General features: G+C 44.9%; 1 protein-coding gene across 1 annotated transcript in view; it reads right to left on the reverse strand.

Annotated features, from left to right (window-relative positions):
* slc26a6.2 (solute carrier family 26 member 6, tandem duplicate 2) overlaps window positions 1–2,116 on the reverse strand; it is a 69,027-nt gene extending 66,911 nt beyond the window's left edge. The window contains exon 1 of the mRNA XM_078543244.1: window positions 2,033–2,116. The gene's annotated coding sequence lies outside the window, so the exon portion shown is untranslated. The remainder of the gene's footprint in view (window positions 1–2,032) is intronic.
* Window positions 2,117–22,019: the final 19,903 nt, after the last annotated feature.

The raw sequence follows: 22,019 nt of genomic DNA on the forward strand, positions 1-22,019 counted from the left end.
AAACCAGATGAGAAAAATTAAAAACATTAAAGTGGAAAGATATGTTGGAATGTGTGGTCCAAATAAGCATTCTTTATACAAACACAGAGTGTCAGGAACAAACTGAATGAATTGCTGCAGCAAATTCAACCTAGAGGTTATGAGATGGTAGATAACACTTAGAGATGACTGCAAGACTGATAGTTCACTCAGGAGGTCTGAGCTGCTGTGGCAACATGCACTTTTTAGATGCATGTCATAGTCTGGAGCTTTGGATAGTAATGGACAGGGTCCAATGTTCTTTCCATTACATGGCTTACCAGGAATCTCTCCCGCTCTTACCACCAACAATTGGCATGTGTTGGAAGGATTTGCAGTTTGACAATCAACCTGTTTGGCCCCATTACGAACGCACCTTCCTTGGCCATCAATACCTGGGGTGGGAAAACTGTCAGAACTGGGAACTAAATTTTACAGGTTATAAGGTCTACAGAAAAGATAGGGAAAATGTTATGGGGTGAGGGGCATCTTTAGTGATTGTTGGGTTCCTACAACATGGAGAGAAACCCCACCACTACATAATTAAAAACGTTATCCTTATTGCTATTTATTTTTAAAACTGGTCTTTTTCTGCTGAACAAGGAAAATTAAGATGGTTGCTACAAGTCGCCTGAGGTTGTTCCTCTGTCTGGGAACTATCTCCAGGAATTTCAAGGACAAAAGAATTCTTTTCTCAGTATTTGGGATGTCACACCTGGTTATGCTAGAGAGCTACAAATAGATTCACATCATACGTGGGACTGTTCAGACCAATTTCTACTGAAAAAAAGCTACACCTGGAGCAACAGCAGTTCCATAGGAAGGGAGGAGGACCCAGTAAATCCCTCAACAAATATCTGGGGTAGGGGTAGGTGTAAGACCAGGAGCAGGAGGCACCTGACATTAACATTTTTTCTCTTTGCTGTTAACTAATCCTGTGGCATAAAGGAGTGTTTTCATCAGAAGTAACTGCAAACTCCTGCGCAGACATCTCTGCATCAACGTGGAAACCTAGGAAATTCACGGCACAGAAGGAGGCTCTTTGGCCCATCATGTCTGTGCCGGTGGAAACAAATTTATCCAACCTAATCCTACCTTCCAGCTCTTGGTCTGTAGCCCTTTAAGTACACTTCAGTACAAGTACAAGTACTTTTTAAGTATATTGAGGGTTTGTGCCTCGCCCTTTCAGGCAGTGAGTTCCAGACCTGCACCACCCTTGTAGTCAAAAATAATCATTTCTGAACACCTCTTTAACCCTTCTGCCAATGACCTCTCTGCTAAGGGAAAAAAGGGTTTTTCTGTCCATTATATTTAGGCCCCACATAATTTTATACACCTCAATTAAATTCCCCTTCAGCCTCCTGTGCTCCAAAGAAAACAACCCTGGCCTATTCAATCTTTCCTCACAGCTAAAATCTACATTCCTGGCAACATACACATAAATCTCCTTGGTATTTTCTTTAATGCCTTCCTGTAATGCGGTGACTAGTACAGTACGCAATACTCCAGCTGTGGCCTAATAAGTTTAGTCCAGAATTATTCAGAGTGCCAAAGAAAACTCACCTACAAACCACCTTTAACCAGTAATTTATTTATGCTACTTATGTCTTTATTGTTACTTGATATAATACTTAAAGGTAAAAGTACACTGAAATTTTGTCTGAGATACACTGAAGGAAATGTGAACAACAGATTCGAAACGTAGAGTGTGCACCTTTGAGATGTTGAGGGCAGTTCATTAAGAAGATTGTTTGAAGTGTCTCAAGCTACAATATGTGCAGACCCACTAAGCCTTCTTCCACCTTCCTTTCTCCTGCTCCATAATTTACAATTCCCCAACCTTTGAAAAGCACCAATGTGATAATGCCACAGCCAATTACTTCACAATTTCACGATAACTCAAGTCCTGCCTGCGATGTTTCGAGATCTTGTCAGTTAATCCAAGGTAAAGCTGAAGGCAGTGAATTCTGTCAAGATTAAGGTGAAAAAAAAAAAATTAAATGAAGAAATCTACCTTGGGTTAGGGGTCTTCAATTAAGTTGTTAGAATCAGCCTCTGTCCTCTTGCTGCCTTGAAAGAGATTAGCACTAGTTTCTTTTTTGCTATCTCTTATGTTCTCTCCCACACACATTGGATTGCACGTTAAATTAATTCGGTCCTGAATCAAAGATAAGTCTTAACCTTTGAGCTGTCAATTTATGGAATATGTAGCTGGTGTTTCAAATAGATCATGCGAGCCTGGGAGAAATGTGTCGAAGACCATTTTTAGGACTAAACAAAGAATTCTAAATATAAGATGTAGTCAATGCAGACAACCTATGGTTTAAAGTTATCAATATGGCAATATATTAAACAATAATTGAAGCATTTTTCATGTATATTCCTATTTTTAGAATATATTAACTCCTGGTCTTTAGTTTTAGGAACATATGAACTAGAGAAGACCATTCAGCCCTTCAAGTTTGGCCTGTGATTCATTAGATCATGGCTGATCTATGTTTTACCTCCATTTACCCAACTTGGCTTCTTACTTCTCAATACCCTCGCCTAACAAACATCTATCAATGCCAGGGTTTTGAAATTTTCAATTAACCCCCAGTCTCAACAGGTTTTTTGGGATGAGTGTTCCTCTGGATTTGATGACCCTGAATAGCCTAGCTCTAAATTTAAGGTTATGCCCCTTTGCTCTGGATTCCTCACCATTGGAAATAGTTTGTCTTTACCCTTACTGATAACGCTAAAGAGATCATTAATGGTATCACTAACTCAGCAAAAGGAAATGAATTGCCATCACTCCTCCAGCTTGCTGATTGTTATTATTTATGGTTTGACGTGCCAATCATTAATATGTTTATCTTTAGTGACCTTGCACAGATAGGCGGTTTGTTACAATGCTCCGGATAATTCTGGTAGACACTCACACTTCAACTACTGGGAACTGAACTCACGTCCACATGGCAGAAGTTAGCTGACTAGAGCCTTTATGTGGTGCTGGGTGAGCAGCTAGACGGCAGCTGGTTTAATTGGCAGCTCCACTGGCCAAGCCCTGTACAAGAAAAGAGTAGTCGGTCTTTTCATGAGTGAAGCTAACCCGGGAGCAGACATCGTGCAATTTTGCATCCCCAGGTTTACGGAATTATTGAAAAAAAACATACAAAGCCATAGCTCCATGTAATGCACAGCCAACGTGTATAAGCGCTTTGCTGAAAATCACGGACATTTTGGCCCAGTAAGTGACTATAACTGCCAAAACATTGGCTAATCAATAAACTCAGCCAAACCTTTCACCGCTCATATCAGTTGATTACATTTATTGGCACTGTAAGCATGGAGTGGTGGAGAAGGACATGGATTGACCTCATAACTTTCCTCAGAGAATATCTTGATCTCAAGCATCACTAAATGTGCTTGACTGGGGCTACGTACTCCCTTGTAGGATTGTAGGCGTGTGTGTGTGTAAAGATGACAAACCTAACCCTGAGTTGTGTTGTGACCTTTTGTGTAATAGTCGGATACACTTGCTGAGCATAGGTCTGACTATTTGGATCTCTCTACTGCTAGTGCACAATACCTTTTGTTCTGATGTGGTCTAGCAATAAACCCAAATTCAGAATGGAAAGAGGCACATTGTTAGGCTGTCAGAAATCTGAAATCAAAATTCACATTTGTGTGAAAATACTCTGGTGACTAGAACATCAGTGTGCTTTGAAACTGCATTGGAGCCAGTTCAGACACAGATTGAAGCTCTCCAGAGCCATTCCCTGCGGCATTAGTCCCCAAACAATGGAATAAACCATTGCAGTGAAGCAAGACATGGCACTACCAATAGGCCTGCGCATCAGCTGTGCCACATTGCTAACTCAAACTAGCTGGGGGCTCAAAATGAAAGGCAGAAGAGCACAGCCACATGCGCATACTTACCTCCAGGGAATAATGTAGGATTCCAAAGGAATGTCAGGGTCATTAATTATCCTAAATTACCATCTGCAGACAGTTATGTGTCTCCAATGAATACTCTCTACGGAAACAGAAATGTCAGAGAGAGTAAGAGTATAATCGTCTGCTTGCTATCAACAAATAGCAGTCAATAAGTTGCTGGTCCCGGGAGGGACCCAAATTCCCTTCCTCAAACTCCTCAAACCCAACCATGTTAATATGCAGGAACATTCTGACTGTCAGGATAGACATCAGGGTTAGATTGACAACAAATCTATCCTAATCTTACCCGGAACAAAATTTACGAAAGATACCGATGTGTTTAATTATGTTCGCCTGTCCAGGCCCTCAGTAACTCAATTCATTGTGCCACAGACCATATATATTTAGATACACAATCCTTCTTCATACATATCCAAAGTATTTATCTCATCAACTATTTCTTATATGTTTATATGTGTGATGCGCAACCATGGAACATTGAAATGTGTAAATAAGCTGGCTTGTTATGTAACTGAGGAAATGCTCCTTGTTGAGTCACGTTCTTAGATGTCTAATGGACTTGCTTTATTTCCCTTCTCTTTACTTATGAAATCTGCTCCCAGGTCTTTTCTAATGCTGCATCTAACTAGTCTAACATGTAGCCTAGCGAGGTCCTTGGAGACCATGTGCCATTCTCTTCCTTCCTGGTACGGAAGCACTTAGCATCACTCAAGAGTTTCAGAATATCCTCTGGCAGCTCTGCTCCGATTAATGTATAATGTGGTAGATTGCTGGCTTTAAACCATTGTAATTACTTCATGTGCAGTTTATAAATACCACCCCATCTCTTCCCTCCACCCAATCTACTAAGTGTAATACTAAAAGTCACACCATGGTCAACTCAGAAGATATGTTTCAGTGGTGTCAGATGATAATTATCTTCAACAGCCAAGTTACATATAACCTGCAGCACACGATTTAGCCCACCTGGACAATGTGGTGTTTATACTTTGCAGGAGTTTCTCCCTTTCTAATGGCCTCTCCCCAGCTTCTCCCCGTACTTCTTTTTGTTCCCTTTTTTCCTCATGTATGAATAAAGCCTCCTCTACAATATGCCAATGCTCTCTTCTTCAACCACTCCATGCGGCACCGAAGTTCCACATTCTCCTACTCCTTGGGCTGAATGTTCCCTGTCCTGTGGAAGTGGGTTAGGAGTCAAAACTGGGAGCAAAGTCGGAATATAGCGGGTCAGGTCGGCTGATGGATTCTCACCCCAGAGCAATCTTGCTGGAGACGGGCTACCTGCTGGCTGTGGTAAGTAGACAATTAGGCCAATTAATGAATCAATTGAGGGAAAGATGATAGCACTGCTGAGACCTTATCAACGGCAGATGGGCCCCCTGCAGAAGCGAGAGCCCAGAATTTAACTGGATGCAGCCTCCAGGTGCCAGCAGACTATTGGGTGGGTGGTGGTGAGGAGGTTGTTGTGGCAGCATCGACACCTTCTCCCCATCACCCCTGCAAAGACTAATTGCAATGAGATGGCACAATGATGACCTGACAACTATGGTCATGCATGAGTCAGGCCTGAAGTGCGGAGAAATTTCTTCACACAGGGTAGTGAACCTGTGGAATTCTCTACCACAGAAGGCTGTGGAGGCCAAATCAATGGATATATTTAAGAAGGAAATAGATTTATAGAGACTGAAGGCATCAAGGGGTATGGGGAGAGAGTGGGAATATGGCGTTAAGATAGAGGATCAGACATGATCATACTGAATGGTGGAGCAGGCTCGAAGGGCTGAATGAGCTACACTTGCTCCTATTTTCTATGTTTATTTTTCACGATGTTGGAAAGAGGCCATTTGAAGAGCCCTTATGATCTCCTGCCTGCCTCAACAGAGGTCACCTCCCCTGATGGGGCTGCTGGTTGGACATTATTGCGGGCTCTCGGATTGGACCTCCTGCTTCCCTGGTCTGCCTCCCACTCTTAATTGGGCGGGATTCCTGAAGGCAGCTTCTTAATTAGCCAATTCCAGGAAGATCACAAACAACATCCCACCGGGACAACTTCTGGGTTCCTAGCATGGAATTGAGGCCGACATTAGGATCATGACACAACTGGGAAAATCCAGCCTGTGTGTGAAGAATGCATACCTAAGGGCTTTATTCAATCTGTTTGCATTTATCTTTGATCTATGCACTCATCTTGTTTTGGATTCACTCTTAAGTCGAAACACTTTCTTCATGTCCACACTATCAAACCTCTTCGTAATTTTAAAGATGCCTATCAGGTCTCCTCTTAGTCTTCTCGCCAGAATTTCTCTACATAGAGAATTTTGTGAATCTTTTCTGCATTCTCCTTTGTGCTTCATATTCTTTTGTAGTATGGATGCCAGAACTGCACACAGTATTCCAAGTGTGGCCTACCCAAAGTTTCATTAAGTTTAACATAATTTTCCTACTTTTGTATTTAGCTCTTTATGACTCCATCATTTGTGTCTTTACCTTTGGTGATCTTTATGTATCTGGATCCCAAGCCTCCCTGCTGTTCTTCCTCATTCAGTTTCTTACCTTCTGAGCAATATCTGGCCTCCTTATTCTTCCTACCACAATGATCCATCTAACACTTCACTGCATTGAAGATCATTTGCCATTCACTGCTCATTTTGGGGCCAGTGGAGCAAACACATTAGGGGAAACAACTGGAACTTGACCTCAGAATTGAACTCCACATTGATATTCTATTTCTCATTACAACAGTCAGCCTGTCATCTTAGTTCATTTCTTTGTATTATGAACTGGTTAATTTAGGAATCTTTTATCATGCGCACCAAAAGACAATAGTGTATCGTGATTATAAATATACAGCTCAAAAGCATAGACGTCAGCTCAGTAAATCACTCTTGTATCCTTTAGACATTGAGATGTTGTCTAACAATCAGTCTGTTCTCCAATATAGATAATGCAGTAATTGGAGTGTAGCTGCAGGATGAAAGGATATTCAACCAAGCAGTAAAAACACAGGTCCATCACGTGAACCCAATCCAAATTGTAACAGATCTATTTTAGCTAAATATTAATGGGAGCCCAAGTGCATTAGTCAACTGAACTGTTAGGTTAAGAGCAGTTACAAAGTCCGAGTTAATTCATTGTTACCAGAAATATGGAAAAGCACTGGGTTAGAGCTATTGGCCTGAATCTTGCATTCCGAGGTGTAGCACACACCTGACCCAAACGCATGTAAAATAGCGTGGAGAGACGTCGGGCGTGCGTCCCGATGTCATCGCACGTGTGCAATATCGAGGCTGGTGGGTGCGCGCGAGAGTTGGAGCAGCGCCCGCTGACAATTAAAGGGCTAATTAAGGTCATTAAAAAGCCGATTGACGTTGCCTGTGCGATTTTTACCTGGTCGCACAGGCAAAACTGGTGGGTGGAATTCACGTTTTAATCACTTCCTCATCCAAGGGTGGGATGAAATCTCCGTTAGGATATAAAATAAAAATAAAGATCTGGGTGCAGCATTTTTATGAGGTATGCTTTCAGGTGCTTGATTGTGCTGCGTGGATGTTTTTTGCCACCTTTTTGTTATTATTTTTATTATTTGGAGGTCTGCGGCTCCCTGAGCTGTCTGCCTTCAGGGAGCTCAGTGGAAGTGCTCACCAGGACCCGCAGTGACGTCGGCGCCCACCCTCTCCCCGCCCCCACCAGCAGTGCTGAGCCTTTCTCAGTGCACGTTTCACGCTGGCTGGCTGTCAATTGGCGAGTCAGTGTGAAATCGCGGTCGGAGGCCCGGTTCCCATCTGCCAATCGCGCACGCCCGACGAGCACAAAATTCAGGCCATTATCTTACGAACGCTCAGTGCATTTGGACCAAATTTTTCTGTCCTCTGTTTTTGATAGTGGTGCTAAAATGCTTATTTTAGATGGGTTATTAGTGCTAGTGAAGCAGACAAAATAATTTGGTAGGAATAGGTAAAGAAGAGGTCTTGTGGTGCAATGGGTAGCGTCCCCTGCTTCTGAGTCAGAAGCTCTGGGCTTGAGTCCCACTCCCGGACTTGAGGGCAACGCAAAGTGTGTGCAGAACACTGCCAAACGGATATACCTGCGGCAGGCAGGAAGAGCAGTCGAGTTTCCTGGTCAGCCATGCTTGATGCAGAGTGGCACCCCTCAAGCTATAGCTTCAGGCTAGCAACCTGTTCCAGGAAAAACAAGCTCTGGAAAAAGATGTAAGAATGTGCTTTGTCTTCTTCGCGCATCTTTAAATGTGGAACAAACATGTAAAAGTGTACTCTCAAAAACATCTCACAGAGAGTAGGTAATCCATGTGTGCTTCAACGATTGAGTCGCATTAGCAATGGAAGAACATTTCAGATGTGCTGTGTCTCTGGTGTGGCTTTGCAATGTAATGGGTAACTTAGCAGAAAATTGAGAGAGATCTGACTGTGATTTTCCATCTATTGATTTCAGTGGATGGAAAATCATGGACGCATGTCTGTGGCTTTGCAATCAGTCAATTGCTATTTCGGAGTCTCTGTGAGAGATGTGATGTTTTAGAAAATATTGTCCCTGGTGTCTTAAAACAGCTCTCACAAGCTGTAACCCTGGTCTGAACATTATAACTATGAGTGGATATGAGCCAGAGCTCAGTTTTTTGTTGGAAAACATATTCTTAAAGCAAATAAAGATAAAAATGACAGCAAAGATAAAGATTAGAAAAGCAAACTGATTTCTGCAATCAGTGATTCGTATGTCTTGTTCATGACCATTGAGAGCACTGGAGGTTCAGATTTTTGATGTAGTGGTGACTTTTGCTGCATTTCAGAAGGTATGATAAGAGCTGCAGCCTCAGGTATCATGTGCACATGAATTGGACAGGGAGGCAAATGACATATAGACAGCGGCTGTGCCTGTTTGATAACCCTTTTATACAAAAACACTGTTGGTGATGGCACTGTGGTATGTAAATTAGGTGGTGCTAGTGCTTCGGACAAACCATCTTCCTGCCAAACAATGGCTCCATTGAACATGATCATTCATTAGAAGTGTGGGCCAAAGTGGACAGACATTTAGTTCCAAGTAATTGCAATATATGTGGCTAGCATTGTAATAGTGTGGCTTAGTTGTTGCAGTGGACTATTGACAGATGGTGCATTCAGAGTGCAGGGACTCAGCAAGGAAAACAAATGTGCAGCATTTACATATAGAGCTGGCACAATAAAACTGGTGCCATGCTGCTGGTGATCTGTAGCCACCAAGACAGAAGCTTGCTTTTTTAATACTATCTTAAAATGCAAATATGTTGGCCTATCCCCTTGATTTCAGCTGGGCAGTAGTGAGGTGACTATGTTTGGGCTCAGCGTTGCTAATCTTAAGGTAAAGTTGACTTCTAATTTTTAACCAGCGACTTCTGCTGGAAAACAGATGAATGTAGGGAGACGATACAACTTGTCTCAGTTGCAATGATCCCGATTGGCAAATAACCTTTCAAGATGCACTGAATAGGCAATATGTCAGATTTCATTGGCAAAGGCATCAAGGGTCTGCTGGCTCCTTAATCCATGTCCAAGGAAGAACTGGTGTCTTTATGAACTGACAGCAGGAATAAGCTACTGCCAAAATAATGCAATAATTATTTATTATTGCACAGTCATATTATATTGAACACGTAGGGTATTAACTCTAAAAGCGGAATTGTCCCAGATTTGCACTAAGTGCGGTAGTGGGCGGGTAAAATGACGTTTTATTTGTCGGCCGCAATATTGGGTTTTCATGCTGTATCGTTCCAAACCCGCCACATTATTTATGCATTCCTGGGAAGCATGCCGTTTCCTTGCCGGGCGGGGTTCTTATTCACCTGCTTGCCATCACCTCACCGCTTCACCATGCTGGGTGCCATATCTAAAGTTCAGCCACGCGCACCACACCTCAGTGCTTCCAGCCCACGATTGCTGCAGGGAAGATGTCCACGAAAGGCAAGAGGACTGGAGCCCCCGGGTTTAGTGACATGTCACTGGAACACCTTTTGGACGCCATGGAGGCCCGGCCCTCGCTCTGGCCGCAGGATGGGCAGTGGAGTCACCAACCAGGCTTGGGAGGCGGTGGCAGCGGTGGTCAGCAACAACACCCTGCAAAAGAGGACAGCCTCCCAGTGCCGAAAGAAGATGACTGATCTCCTCCATTCCGCCAGGGTAAGTCACTCTTCTCATCACTCTCAACTCACACACTCACAAACCCATCACACACCCACAGGGCCCTCACTCACTGCCAGTTCAAGGGACATCACCATTCATTCCTTCACACTCACCGTCATTGTCCTCATCCCATCCATGGGACCACTCAGCATCCCAGATATACTTATCATCTGGCCTGGCAGGCATCTTTATTCATGCAGGACAAGCTGGCACACAACAAGAGGGAGAGGTCATTGACCGGTGGAGGATTGCCTGAAATGAAGGTCCTCACGAACTTTGAAAACAGAGCCACCCAGCTGGCCGGCGAGGATCTGGACCGTTCCTGTGCTGAAGGTGATGTCGGCGGTGCTCTGCCAAATGAGGATCCAGCAGTGCAACATCCATCAGACAACCATGCCGTGAGTGATGTCTCATTTTTCACAGGCCACTGCCATGCAATAATTATCTCTTCTTGCTTCCACAGGCACATCTGGGAAACAGCCGATGGAGTCCACAACTCAGGGCCTCCAATCAAGCCTCGAAGAAACCTCTGAAGAGGAATCTGAAGGCACCCTCCCTGAAGTCCCGTCGCAGCGCTCACCCACACCCTTCACCAATGCAGAGACACGCACCTCGGTGGGACCTAGCTTTAGAATAGCTTCAGGATCATAATCTAGTGAGCACATTGCACTGTCTGATCCACAGCAGACAGTGGCAGGGACTTATCAGGTGTCCGGCACTCGGAGGACTGCCGGAGGCCAGAACGTTGCTGAGTCCGAGTCAGATGACGAGCCTCTGGACTCAATCATGTCACAGTTGCTGGAGCTGCAAAGGCAAGCTCGGGAACATCAGGAAGGGATGTCCGCTGCACTCCTCAGATTGCGAGGCACGATGGAGGAGTCTGTCCGCCTTCAGGCTGAGGTGATAGTGCCGGCATTGCAATGCACTGAGGTCAACACTGGTAGGATGGCGGCCGCCATATAGACCTTGGTCCAGGACATTGCTCCTGTACTGCTGCGCGGGCTCAACTCCATCGCTGATGCCGTAGTTGGCCTCCAACAGTGTGTATGTGAGAGGGATGTCAGGCCGTTCCAACTCACTCCAGCGACCCCTTCTTCTCAAGCAGCCAGCCTGGGGCCCTCGGGCACCGATAGGGAGGAGGATCAGCAGGTGCATACTCTGGGGCCATCCATCCAGGTGACTTCAGGCATGTCCAGCCTATCCGACTCCCCTCTTCCTGTGATCGCGGCAGCTCCAGCTTCACAGGCTGAGGAGGGTGCCACTGCCACACAGCAGGACCCCGAAAGCAGGCTGGGGCCCTCCAGGTCTCGGCCCATACAAGGACACCCACCATAGTCATCACAGACAGGGCGTCACAGTCAGCAGGCTGTCTCCACCTCCGCTGTGGATGTCTGGGGAACACCAAGACGTAGTGGCAGGATTAGGAAAGTTAAGAACTAGTGGCACAGCCTGGGCACGGGTGTTAATCGCTTGTACATACTGTTCACTATTGTCAATAAACTCCCAAGAAAGTCTCCCTGCCTATGGCTGAGTCTCCATGAGAGGAGCATTATCACAGTGGGTATTTGTGCTGCCATAAGCCAGACTGGAGTCAAATGTTCACAGATGCAATGTGAGGATCAATGGGGTCACCTCACTGCATGTCATCATCATCCTCCACAAATATAGCAGCTATGAGGGCCTCCCAAGTGCACCTGCCCGCCATCATCGCCTTCGATGTTCTTGTCACCATCATGCCCGTCAGCATCCTCCTCATCTGAGGAGACCTCCAGCTCCTCCATCTCCTCCTCAGCCAGCTCCTCCCCCCATTGCAGCACAAGGTTGTAAAGGGCACAGCAGGCCCTTTGATGATGCATGACACCCTCTGTGGACTGTATTGCAGGGCTCCACAAGACCAGTCCAGGCACCAGAACCTCATTTTCAGCATCCCGATGGTCTGCTCCACCAACTTGCAAGTTGCTGCATGAGCCTCATTACAGCGTCGCTCTGCTGCAATCTGAGGCCGCCACAAGGGCGTCATCAGCCATGGCCTCTGTGGGTAGCCCTTGTCCCCGAGGAGCCATCCCTGCAGCTTCTGAGGACCCTGGAAGACTTCAGGGATCTGTGACCGACTGAGAATGTAGGCGTTGTGCACACTCCCTGGAAACCGTGCGCACACCTGCAGGATGCATTTCTGGTGGTCGCACACCAGCTGCACATACAGCGAGTGGAAGCCCTTGCAGTTGATGTAGTTCACCAGGTGTAGCGACGGAGATCTGAGCGGCACATGAGTGCAGTCGATCACACCCTGCACTTGCGGGAAACCCGAGATCTGGGCAAATCCAATCGCTCTTGCATCCTGGCTGTCCTGCTCCTGGGCGAAATGCACAAAGTTGTGTGCCCTCGCAAAGGTGCCATCTGCAATCTCCTGGATGCATTTGTGGGTGGAGGCTTGTGAGATCCCACAGAGGTCACCTGTGGAGCTCTGAAAGGAGCCACTGGCATAGAAATTGAGTGCCACGGTGACTCTCACAGCCACTGGCAGTGGATGCCCTCCATGTCCTGTGGCATCAAATAGTGCAGTAGCTGGCAGGTCTGACCTACCAGTTCCCCAGACATGCGCAGTCTTCGGCGACACTGGTTCTCGGTCATCTGCAGGAATGATAGGAGGCGTGTGTGGGAGCTCCAGCTGCCCCTTCTTCCTGAGGTAGCTGCTCCTGCCTCTAAGCAGACAGGAACCTCAGTTGCTCTCTTCTCTGTAGGCCATCAGGCATACAGCTAGTTCACCACACTCCATGACCCTGATGCATTCCTCTTGCAGAATGAAAAAGAGTGGGTTAGCATGGGTGCACTGAGAAACTGTCCTGGTTAAGTCTGAAGGCCCCTTAATGCTTCCCGGAGAGTACTGGCCACCACTTGGATGGCCAGAGTTTAGTGCGCTGCATGGCTGCCTGAAACCCCACCAACCTCCGCCCCACTCCACTTGACCGATTGGCGACAGCTTTGCCCACTGGACTGCATGCTGTGCTCTCAGCACAGGCAGGCATTCTCCTAACCTGCACTGCAAGGCTGCACTGTTAGCTTGAACCATGGGGGAGAATGGTCCAAACTGGGATGCTGATATTGCAAGGGGCTGTGAGTGCCTCCACCAGTGACTGCTCCATGACCAGCTTTAGCAAGAAAATTGTACAAAGTATGCAGTCGTCCAACTGTTCTGCAGTCCACTAAAACGCTCATTGCTTTGCAGTCTGTGCTGGGGGGAGGTGGAAAGCTCTTGAGCACTTGGTGGCACTTTGATGCCTCTGCGCTGCTTGTGTGGGCAGATAAGCTAGTGGCCCGACTCCAATCATATCAATGTGGCTGCGCCTGAACTGTCTCAGGTGCAGAGGAATGTAAAATATATAGGGTGTCCCTAATGTGTGGCCGCTTTCCCTGCCCACCCTATCCCCCACCCTGAATGCTTGTGCGTTATGTTCAATGGCTGGGCTGCCCTTGCCCTCCTCCCTAAAGTCGCCTCAACCTTGAAGTCCAACAGGCGCCCCTGGCGAGCGCTGCACAACATTACCGTGCACTCACCTAAGAGTTACCCTCAAAGTGCAGGCCGCCAAATGCACACCTTCTATATGCTGTTGAGAAACACGTCGGTGTGCTTTCCCACCAATCTGGACGGGCGATCCAGCAGGGCTGGGCCGGGGGTTAGGAGGGGAACTATTCTGGTGGTCTGGTCTAATAATGATATACTGATGTATTATAATGAAGTTCCCAACATCCGATGGCGGGAAACGCGGCCCGCTCTTGACAGACTGAGTGGATGATCGGAAACTGGTTTCATGCCATTGTGAAATTGATCGCACCATATTGTCCACTCACGCCACCGAACACGCCCTGCCTAACTCTTCGTGCACCACCTACACTGGACAGTCTATGTGATAACACTGTTTTGATGGTATATTGTAACTGACAATTTTAACATCTTGTGTACAATACGCAACTCCTCAGATACTGAAGCAATTCCTGTCCAAATGCAACAAGATCTGGACAATATCCTGGTTTGGGCTGACAAGTGGCAAATAACATTCGCGCCACACAAGTGCCAGACAATAACCATCTCCAACAAGAGAGAATCTAACCATCGCCCCATGACATTCAATGACATTACCACCACTGAATTGCCCACTATCAACATCCTGGGGGTTACCATTGACCAGAAACTGAACTGGACTAGCCATATAAATACTGTAGCTACAAGAGCAGGTCAGAGGCTAGGAATCCTGCGACGAGTAACTCACCTCCTGACTCCCCAAAGCCTGTCCACAATCTACAAGCCACAAGTCAGGAGAGTGATGGAATACTCCTCACTTGCCTGGATGAGTGCAGCTCCCATAACACTCATGAAGCTTGACGCCGTCCAGGACAAAGCAGCCTGCTTAATTGGCACCTCATCCACAAACATTCATTCACTCCACCAACGACGCACCATAGCAGTAGTGTGTACCATCTACAAGATGCATTGCAGGAATTCTCCAAGGCTCCTTAGACTGCACCTTTCAAACCTATGACCACTACTATCTAGAAGGACAAGACAGCAGATAGATGGGAACACCACCACCTGGAAGTTCCCCTCCAAGTCACTCACCATCCTGACTTGGAACTGTATTGCCATTCCTTCGCTGTCACTGGGTCAAAATCCTGGAACTCCTTCCCTAACAGCACTGTGGGTGTACCTACACTACATGGACTGCAGCAGTTCAAGATGGCAGCTCACGACCACCTTCTCAAGGGCAACAAGGGATGGGCAATAAATGCTGGCCCAGCCAGTGAAGCCCACATCCTGTGACTGAATAGAATAAATATATACTGTCCTGTTACACACTGTTGTTTGCAGCATACAGCCCATGATGTGTCTCAATTTTACTATGCACAGTCTCATAGGACTAGCACACCTCACTTTGGCATTGAGCTCTCTCTGCAACACATGCCAATTCGTAAATGTAAGCTATTTATTTCTTTTTTGACAACCTGACAGTGCCCACCAAGTAACATTCAGAGAAACTGACATCTCTACAGATGCAAAACTTTCAGACATGAACCAAATCTTTCACATCCTTTCGAGCAATCAGTCATCTTGGAGGAACAAGGAGCAGTAAATTACTCTGGAGGAGAACTATATGAATGATGGCTCTTGCTGTCGGACTTTCAAAGAAATGAAGTTTACCTAGACAGGTTTCTGGCACTGGTTTTCTTCAGAATTACATAATTGATCCTGGCAAAACTGTTATAACAGCTATGATGCTGCAAAGGGGGTACTTCTGCAGTACGCATATGTTGGAACCCAAAATCTTATTGACTCAACTGCGACTAGAATTTTTATTAAATAAAGGTTGCTTGTGTTCTTTTGGGCAGAGGGTGGTAAAAGGATAAGGGTTACTATGAAAACTGTTAACCGCTTATATTGAAAACTAAAACTGAATTGTTTACTACTTGACAGTGGCTATGCAAAATATAATTACCCTATTAATATCGAGTCTGGAGCACAGGCCATTCAGCTTGACAGATCAATGCTGACTTTTATGGTTCACATAAGCCTCCTCCCACTCCTCTTCATTTAATCCAATTAATAGATCCTTCTATTCCTTTCTCCCTCATATGCGTATCTAGATTCCCCATAAATGCTTATGCAGTTTGCCTCAAATACTTCTTGCAGTAACGCATTCCACATTCTTACCTCTCTCTGGGTAAAGTTTCTCCTGAATTCTCTCACAGATTTATTAGTGACTATCTCATGACCCCTAATTTTTGTCTCCTCCACAACTGGAAACATTTTCTCCATGTCTATCCTTTGCAAGTTAAACCCTTCCAGGCCCCTTAGGTTGATATCAATAGGTTCCCAGTGGTTCCAAGAAGGAGAAGGACAGGGGAATTGGCTGATACTTTTTTTTGGCCCAGTGGCAGTGAAATCCTGTGCAACTACTCGGTCTAAGATCACAGAATCACAGTGCAGAAGAGGCCCTTCGGCCCATCGAGTCTGCATCGACCGTGAGAAACGCCTGACCTACCTACCTAATCCCATTTACCAGCACTTGGCCCATAGCCTTGAATGTTATGAAGTGCCAAGTGCTCATCCAGGTACTTTTTAAAGGATGTAAGGCAACCTGCCTCCACCACCCTCCCAGGCAGCGCATTCCAGACCATCACCACCCTCTGGTTAAAAAAGTTTGTGACAAATAACAGGGGACCGAGCACAGATCCCTGTGGTACACCACTGGACACTGGCTTCCAGTCACTAAAGCATCCTTCTGTCATCACCCTCTGCCTCCTACATCTAAACCAATTTTGAATCCACCTTATCAAATTACCCTGTTTCCCATGTGCCTTTGCCTTCTTTATAAGTCTCCCATGTGGGACCTTGTCAAAGGCTTTTCTGAAATCCATATAAACTACATCAACTGCACTACCTGGTCACCTCCTCAAAAAATTCAATCAAATTTGTTAGGCATGACCTCCCTCTGACAAAGCCATGCTGACAATCCCTGATCAAACCTTGCCTCTCCAAGTGGAGATAGATACTCTCCTTCAGAAATTTCTCCAAGTTTCCCTACCATTGATGTGAGACTGAATCAGAGATCAGAGATTGAAGCTGCACCCTTGCGATCCACACTGCTCAACTGCATGTGGCCTTTGCCATCAGATCAGTGGATAAATTGTTCCTTGTTTTGATCATTGCTGATTTGATTAAATCAGATAAAGGGAATACAGGCAGATAACTCACTCCCTTATATTCAGAGTAAGTAAGGCCCCTGCAGTTTGGCCTTATGCACCAGAACTGGGGGGAACATTGCCTTCCTCTGTACTGTATAGAACCTCGTGATATTCTGAAAAATAAACAAGGGCAATTTCCCAACAGGACAGGGAGATATTAAGAAAGCTATATTAAGAACTTACAAACAGAGAAAGGTATTCTGAGGTGATCAGTGGGATGATTGGTGCTAACAACATATTTTCTCATTTCTTTGTGTTTCTTCCCCCTTCCTTTCTGAAAGTCCTGACTCTCATGAGATTGCTATCCCCTAGGCACCAACTGATCTCCATTACCTTACCTGAGTAGTCACTGTTCAGTCGTGAGCTTAGAAGTTGAATATTTAACCATTCTGGATGTCACAGTCTCTCTTAGAGAATTTAATGGAAATTTATGGCACAAAAGGAGGCCACTGGGCCCATCATGACCCTGCAGGCTGAGATAGAGCTATTCGGCTTAAACCACCTTTCCAGCTCTTGATCCATAACCTCGGAGGTTATAGCCCTTCAAGCTCCTATCTACATATTTTTAAAAAGTGATGAGGGTTTCTGCCTCTACCACACTTCCAGGCAGTGAGTTCCAGATACCCACAACCTGTTAAGGGAAATAGGTCCTTTCTAATCACGCTACCTAGGCTCCTCATAATTTTACACACCTCAATTAAATCTCTCCTCAGCCTCCTCTGTTCCAAAGAAAATAACCCAAACCTATCCAGTCTTTCCTCATAGCTAAAGTTCTCCAACCTGGCAACAGGACTCATAAATCTCCTCCGTACTCTTTCTGGTGTGGGCAATACCTTCCTGTAATATGGTGACCAGAACTTTATGCAGCACTCTATCTGTGGGCTAGCTTTATTTTTATATAACTAGTATAACCTCCCTCAGATGTGAGCACAATCATTAGATAATAATCAGGAGTTGGAAGTCTGGCTGGCTTTGCCTCTCTTTAGTCCAATGAAGACCTCAACTGAAGTTGAAGAAAGGCTCAGCCAAGGCAGGGAATATTCAAATTAACTTTTTAAGTTTAATCAGGTTACAAATACGTCCAAGGTGGATAGCAGAATGGTATAACTTTTCCATGGCTTTAAAAAAACAATAAAATTTATATCACCGTGAAATTCTGTGATGATTAACGGAAGTAATTCCAAATGAAATGAAAAGCACGGTCATTATTAACAAGGAAAATTTAGCTGACTGCAATAACTAGAAGCAACACTGCTCTGAGTTTTTCCATCTATTCCTCATTGGCAAACTGTCCTTGATGATATTATCCAAAGCGGACATCATGTTCCATATCTATGCTGACTGCACCCACTTCTACCTTACCACGTCCTCTCTCAAGTATTTTGCTGACTGTTACCTGACATACAGTCCTGGATAAGCTGCAATTTCCTCCAATTAAAGCAATCGTCTTTGACCAATTCCACCACCACCAATCCCCATTTGACCCTGAGTTGAACTGAGCTTTTAATACTATAAACCGCACCCCCCCATTCACATAGACCATCTACTTCCACCTCCGTATCAGTGCCTGTCTCTGCATATCGCCTATCTGCTGTTGGAACTCTCACCCATGCTTTTGTTATCTCTAAACTCTACAATTTCAATGTTCTCCTGGCCATTTCCCATCCTCGGCCTTTGATAGACTACAGCTCAATTAAAATCCTGCTGCCCATACCCTAATCCATGCAGTCTCATTTAGGCATCAGCTCTGTTCTCACTGGCCTGAGGGATAAACTGCGGGGTTGAGTGACCAAACAGAGACGACTATGGTCAACTGTGTCCATTGAGTAATCCGCAATTTTCAATTTCAGCAGGAGCAAATGAAGATGACTTATATTCCCTTGTTTTAGATGTTGTATTTCTAGGTTTGCTTAATACTGTTATGAAAGCCACACTTACCAGCTCGTCAGGAACAGAGGTTGGGAACTCCAAGTCTCAGCAGTTTTCGGAGTTTCTGTGCATACGCAGAATGGGAGCGGGCTGCAAATGCACAGAGCTGCAGCTTTAAGTTCTTCGGGTCAAGGACTGGTGTGAAGCGCCATAGCCAGCAAGCGTCCCAGAAAGGGACAAGGGGGATGGGGACAGGGAGAGGTCCCAAGAAGAGTCCAGGTTATGGACTGAGATAGGGGACAGAGACAGATCCCAAATTAAGTCAAGAAAAATGAAGAAACAGGCTGCAATTAGAGAAAGGGCTGTGGGAAGCAAATGTTAAGTGAACAGGGCTTGGAAGAAGCCCTGGTAGTTGAAGAGGGCTCAAGAGAAGCGCTGAAGATCCAAGAAGGCAGCTGAAGGTTGGCGACTCTGTGCTGTGGGCCACTGGGGCAAAGGTACCCCTTTGGAGCTATGGTGTTCTCTCAGCGCAGTTGAAGATCTGAAATTGTGCTTGTAAGTTGATGTTTGAGTATGCTCGGGAATCCAGAGGAACGGAATCTCGGGAGGCAAGATTGAAACCTTGCAAGGTGGGCTGCTGTTGAAGCCATCCAAGTTGGAGCAAATTTTGGAAAGAATTCCAAGGCAAGACCTTCGAAGGTAAAGTTTGGAAACCCTCGTGAGAGAGATGAAATTTCAGTGAGATTGTTTGATTCACTGTTACAGACGTCTGGGTGGGTTGATGAGAAATCTGTGGAACCTGTTTTGATCGCGTTTGACATTTATTGTGCAGTGTGGTGTGTTTGGCCCAGTTTTGTCTGTTAATTCACATGTACCTGATACGCTAACATTCAGGTTAAGATAGCTTTGTAAATTGTTTCATCCTTCTGATCTTTTATAGTAAAGTTTACTTTCGTTTGTTCAAAACTCGTGGAGCCTTGGGGCTTTGTTCATACGGCAAGTGCCTTGAATCTCAAACTCTCTCTACACTACACAAAACGTTATTGGTCCCAGTTGGATCTCACTGACAATTGGGGGTCTGGCAAGGATCATAACAATACAAACTTACCAATCTCACAGGACTGGTAAACTAATGTAGGTTCACTTTACTTGAAGATGCAGAACTGGATTGCTCAGCATATAGATTTACTATAAATATTCAACAGCTAGGATTAACAGGAAAGTACAGCTGTAATTTCTTCATACCACATGCTGCTCGATAAACTGATAGCTCCTCTGAATAATGTCTGCTGGTCACATGGTTTACATCCTGGCCACTTATGGACATTTTCTCTCTGAAAGCAATTTCACAACATTAGACTTCAAACACAGTGTCAAGGTTAAATAAGTTGCACAGTAGTGCTAATAGAAAATGAAAATAACACTGTGTAAGTTTAGAGAAAGTTGGGGTAGCAAATTTGGGCCAATGATATTTATCTCATTCTAGCTGAGAGCACGCATTACTTGCCAGGGTTCCTCTAATTCATGAAACAATGGAAAGCAACGTAAATTTAGGAAGGAAAAATAAGAAAGAAAGCTCCGATAAAGTTCCACAAGAAACACCTTTAGTTAAAATGAAAGTCATGGGAATCCACGATAGAATATGGAACGGCATAAGAAGTTGGTTAAAAGTAGCAAACAGAGTACTTGTAAAAGGTGCAGTGTCAGAATGAGATTGGTGTTTCGTTGAATCCCAGAGGCATCACACTTGGACAGTGTTATTTTTAATCTACATAAATGACCTGCATTCCAGTACCAAGCTTATCAAAATTAAATACAATGCAATGGAGAAATCAGTAGAGATAAAGGAGAGTGAAGTTGAAGGTTTGTCAAAAGATTTAGATAAACTATGCAACTGGACAGGTTAAATCTCATACTGATAAAGCTAAAGTATTGCAAATGTTAGATATAAACTATGCAATATAAGTACGGAATTAGCGCAGGGAAACTTGTAACCTGGAGTCAATAGTAGACTCATTACACCAATTAAAAAACACAATAGGATTGTCTGGACATAGTTCCCAATTTTCTGCTCCTCAGTTAATAAATCTGGAATATAAGCTGGTTTCGGTAATGGTGACCATGAGACTACCCTCAATTGTCGTAAAAACCCATCTGGTTCACTAATGCCCTTAAGGGAAGGAAATCTGTCATCCTTACCTCGTCTGGCCTACATGTGACTCCAGACCCACAGCAACGTGGTTGACTCTTAATTGCCCTCTGAAATGGCCAAGCAAGCCAATCAGTTCAAGTGCAGTTAGGGATGGGCAAGAAATGCTGGTGTTCCCAGCGACACCCACCTCCCATCAAAGAATAAATGGAATTAAGCTGGCCATTTAAGCTCTTACATTCCTTGCAGCACCTAACAGGTCCATAGCAGCCTTAACACACAGAATTACATGGAACATAGGAACAAGATTCGACCATTCAGCCCTTCAGGCCTGCTGCACCATTCAATTGAATCATTGTTGACTTATACCTCCATTCCATTCCTTCGCCTTAGTTCCACATCCCTTGATATCCTTTGATCTCAGTCTAGAAAGCTCCAATTGTCCCAGTATCTGCTGCATTTCTAGAGAGACAATTCCAGATTTCTGCTATCCTTTATGTTTAAACATGTTTCCTGACCTTTCTCCAAAATAATCTAGCTCTAAATTTAAAATTATGTCCAGTCATTCTTGATTCATCCAACAGCAGAACTAGTTTCTCCTTACCTCCTTGGTCAAATACTTTCAACATTTTAAACACCCCAATCAGAACTCCCATCAATTTTCTATACTCAAGGGGATATGAACTAAGTTTATACAACTTAATATAATTTTACCCTAAGTCCTGGAAAAGTTATTGAGTGGATAATGATATTGAGTTTATTAACACTTCAAAAAAAAGTGGCAAACTTGAATTTTTGATTGTGATTGAAACATGGTCATTTTTGTAACATGAGAGGCTGGATTTTTAATTAGGGGTTGGAAACCAGACATGGGGGCTAGTTTTGGGTCCCAACTCCACATGTAGACGCGTCTACTGCAATTTTCAATGCTCCAGCCAATTAAAGGCCCGGGAAGCAGGCTCGTTGTCCAATCAGGAACTGTGGGCAGTCTCCCAATGCTGGAGGGCCAATGAGACCCCCAATTGGGAAGCACTTGAGATTAGCAGCCCCACTTGGGAAGGTGGGAGCTGCTGATGTGCAATGCAGAGAGCGAGGGACATGTGCCAGTAAGTTATTATGGCTGCCTGCCCATG

Source organism: Cetorhinus maximus, chromosome 6 (assembly GCF_964194155.1).
Source record: "Cetorhinus maximus chromosome 6, sCetMax3.hap1.1, whole genome shotgun sequence".
NCBI lineage: Eukaryota > Metazoa > Chordata > Chondrichthyes > Lamniformes > Cetorhinidae > Cetorhinus > Cetorhinus maximus.